The sequence below is a fragment of the Pistacia vera genome, unplaced genomic scaffold (genome assembly GCF_008641045.1).
Source record: "Pistacia vera cultivar Batoury unplaced genomic scaffold, PisVer_v2 Contig363, whole genome shotgun sequence".
Lineage (NCBI taxonomy): Eukaryota > Viridiplantae > Streptophyta > Magnoliopsida > Sapindales > Anacardiaceae > Pistacia > Pistacia vera.
This window is the reverse complement of record NW_022196183.1, coordinates 556,233-560,202: the sequence shown is the minus strand read 5'-3', so window position 1 is coordinate 560,202 and position 3,970 is coordinate 556,233. Positions and strand designations below refer to the sequence as shown.

The 3,970-nt window shown below is 31.2% G+C and overlaps 1 long non-coding RNA gene across 1 annotated transcript; it reads left to right on the top strand.

The window, feature by feature from the left end:
* The first annotated feature begins 2,221 nt into the window (after positions 1–2,221).
* Positions 2,222–3,027, top strand: LOC116140111. Its single transcript, XR_004129559.1, has 3 exons — positions 2,222–2,434; positions 2,648–2,732; positions 2,859–3,027. It is a non-coding gene; the product is annotated as an uncharacterized LOC116140111 (long non-coding RNA).
* The last annotated feature ends 943 nt before the right edge of the window (positions 3,028–3,970 follow it).

Sequence of the window (3,970 nt, the reverse complement as noted above, 5' to 3'; positions counted from 1 at the left end):
CTTGTTGTGGCCGATTGTGTCATTTCCGGCACCGGTTCCGCATCAACGCAGGCCATTTTTCTGGTGGTATAAGCATTTAAGATTTCCACTTTTGTTTTATGTAAGGCGAGCAGAAATGACTTTTGTGAGTTTTTCCATCGTTGTGGGGACTAGTTGTCCATAATTTTTGCAGTTTTCTGGCTAGTGATGAGGTCGTTTGTGGCCCAAAAGAAAACAATAATTCAGCAACTAATTAAATGCCAAGTAATAATGAAAGTTCATGGAATTGAGCTGTCCAGCTAAGTGTCAAAGCCAACAATCTTTTTGCTTTTGTCAAGGTATTTGACTTTTGAAATAGTAGGGGGAAGAAACATTGAACTTTTCACAATATTTGGCTGAAGGTTTACTCACTCTATTATGGCTTCATTCAATCAAATTATAGACTTTTGTTTAGAAATTTGTTAAGTCTTTTCTTTAAGCACATGGGAAGCTAGGAAAATCTATTTAATGATTTACTGGTAAACAGTGGTTGGACGAACTTTAAACCTAAATTAGACATCTTGGGTTTAAATGGGACATAGTTTAAAATAGAGTTAACCATTTTTTTCCATCCAAATAATGGTTTAATAATATTTTCTTACCTACAGACTTTTAAAATACCATTTTATTATCCAAAATTATATTCTGATGGTGAATAAAAAACAAACTTGATATTGGCTGTTGGACTTTTAAAGAGGGGAGACCGATGAATCTTTTAGTGGTAGAAGGTTGGATTTTGGTGGTTGGGATTGATCAAAATTTGACTTGGGAGGGCAGTTGTGAAACCCCTAATCGTTCGATTGCCAGTGATTGGCGGGGTTGACGAGAGTAGGGTTTGAGGGGTTTTAATGAGTGATGATCGAGGAATAGAATGGTGGTGGTATAGGGTCGTAACGATGCCAGAATAAAAAACGGAATATAAACTTGAATAATAAAATGGTATTTTAAAAGTCTATGGTTGAGAAAATGTCATTAAATCATTATTTGAGTGAAAAAAAGCTGTTCTTTAAAATATCTAGTCTTTTATGTGGTCTTCATAATAGGAGGTGCAAATGGCATTTGATTAATAAATCCCCAGTTAAAGGAAATAAAAATTTGAATGTATTCTTAAAATGATAGGATAAAACTAAACGAATAATAAAGTGATTAATAATTGAATGGGTAGGGTAGTCTTTTGCACAAATATTTAATAGCCTTGCCACATTGTGCGATTTGCTGAGCTGTTACTAGGCCCGCTAAATTCAGCAATTTTTTATCTGTACACTCTTCTTTCTAACGCCCATCTTAATCCTATTCAAAATTAAATCACCATTTTTAGGTAATAAAATCTTCCATACTTTGATGTTAATCAAATTTTTTTTTTTAAAGAATAGTTATATTCAAGATAAACCCTATTCAAATTATAGAGTAAATTTTGTAAATTAATTTAAAGTTTGTTTGATATGTCTTCTTGGGTAAAACTAATAGAAGAAGAGTTTATTAGAGTACAGCTTATATAAGTAGCGTTTTTACGAAAATTTTGATATTGTTTTGGTTAGGAAAATTTAAAAAAAGCTTTCTAATATTAATTTATAAAAAAAAAAAATTTTAATGTACAATGATCAATCAAGTTTAATGTATAAAATTGAATAGGAATATTTCTAAATAAGCTTAAAAGTAGCTTATGGGCAAAAGCCCAATATTTGAACTTTTCCTAAAAGCCGTAAAATAACTTATTTTAAATCTTATAAACAAATGGTCTAAACATTTTTTAAAAGTGGTTTTAGTTTTAAATAAGTTCTTTTGGCTAGTAGAATTAGTTAGATTTAGTGCCACTGATACTCTAAAATAACTAAGCATATAATACTTTTAAAAAAAAATTATATATTTTAAGACAAATACATTCTAAATTTGTTAATTAGTTTTTTTTTTTTATAAACAAAAAATAGATGTATTGTTTAAAAGTAAACAACTTTTAATTTAATTACAAATAAATGTGAAATTAATTATGATTATTTATTTATTTTTAATTAGATTTTATAAATCCATTTAAATAAGAAATTAAATGTAGCATTCAAATGTGAAATTATAATGAAGGGAGTGGCCGTATCAATTCCAAAGAAAGAAGAAACACTATAGCACGCGGAAAGTAAGCAAGAGAATAACTTTATGAAAATGGAAAAACAATTAAATTCAATATTTTTAAATAAAAATGTAGAATCTACCAATTAATATGATGTTATACACATTGGAAACTCTAATTTTCTTCATTTTCATATAAAAAGCAACAAGGGCATCTCAACTCTCCCTTCCAAGTAGCTTCTAGTTTCATCCTCCATACTCATATAATCTATCTAACTTCAGTAATCAGAGCCTAAGTTTTTTTCTTTCTCAACGATGAGTGACCCCAAGTACGGTTATCCTTATCCTTCTCAAGGTAATCGCTTTGCATGTCTTTCAATATCTTCTTCCAGATTTTTTTTTTTTTCTGTTAAAACTTAAAACCATAGATTTTCGTTGATTTTTAGTTTCTCAACTTGGGTTAGCCGCTTTATTTTGTTGTTCATCTCATTTTATGGTGATTTGTTCGTGGGATTTTTTCTTTTCATAAAAAAGTTTTGAGCTTGATTATTTTTTTATGGGGTTGCAGGTTATTATCAAGGGCCTCCAGTGATGGCTCCTCCTCAATATGCAGCTCCACCACCCAAGAGAGAGCCAGGTTTTCTCGAGGGATGGTAATATAATTATTTACATATTCAACTTTTTTTTTTTTAATTTTTTTTTTTTAACGAATAGGGTAAAATTAATTATTTATATTGATTTTCTGATCTTGGTTTAATATTATATATATATTGTTGCAGTCTGGCTGCTTTGTGTTGCTGCTGCCTTATTGATGAGTGTTGCTGCGATCCCTCCATCATCTTTATAAGCTGATGATTTTCATGTAATTCCGCTTCTATTTACGATTATGTTATGTAATCCCATTGTTATATAGTTTTATGTTTAAATTAAGTTGTTGTTTTGGATTCATTTTAACTTGTTAGTGTTTATGTTTAAAAGTATTTCTTGGAAATGCTTTTGATGTTTGATGTATTAAATTGCTCAACTGATCTATTTTAATACTTATATAATATAGTTTCTGTTACTTCTGGCAAGCACCTTTGGAACAAACAGTTCTTCTTTTAAAGGTTAGATCAGATTTCTGGTAACACCACCGGAAATTAGGCCTGCGCCCACACGGAACTGGCACCGGGAAAGACAAATTTGGCCTTTCCCGATCCGCACTTTGGTGCCGGAAGCTTGTTGTGGCCGATTGTGTCATTTCCGGCACCGGTTCCGCATCAACGCAGGCCATTTTTCTGGTGGTATAAGCATTTAAGATTTCCACTTTTGTTTTATGTAAGGCGAGCAGAAATGACTTTTGTGAGTTTTTCCATCGTTGTGGGGACTAGTTGTCCATAATTTTTGCAGTTTTCTGGCTAGTGATGAGGTCGTTTGTGGCCCAAAAGAAAACAATAATTCAGCAACTAATTAAATGCCAAGTAATAATGAAAGTTCATGGAATTGAGCTGTCCAGCTAAGTGTCAAAGCCAACAATCTTTTTGCTTTTGTCAAGGTATTTGACTTTTGAAATAGTAGGGGGAAGAAACATTGAACTTTTCACAATATTTGGCTGAAGGTTTACTCACTCCATTATGGCTTCATTCAATCAAATCATAGACTTTTGTTTAGAAATTTGTTAAGTCTTTTCTTTAAGCACATGGGAAGCTAGGAAAATCTATTTAATGATTTACTGGTAAACAGTGTTTGGACGAGCTTTAAACCTAAATTAGACATCTTGGGTTTAAATGGGACCATTTAAACTAGAGTTAACGGCCTTTTTTCTATCCAAATAATGGTTTAATAATATTTTTTCACTCATAAACTTTTAAAATACTATTTTAGTACTCAAAATTATATTCTGGTGGCGAAC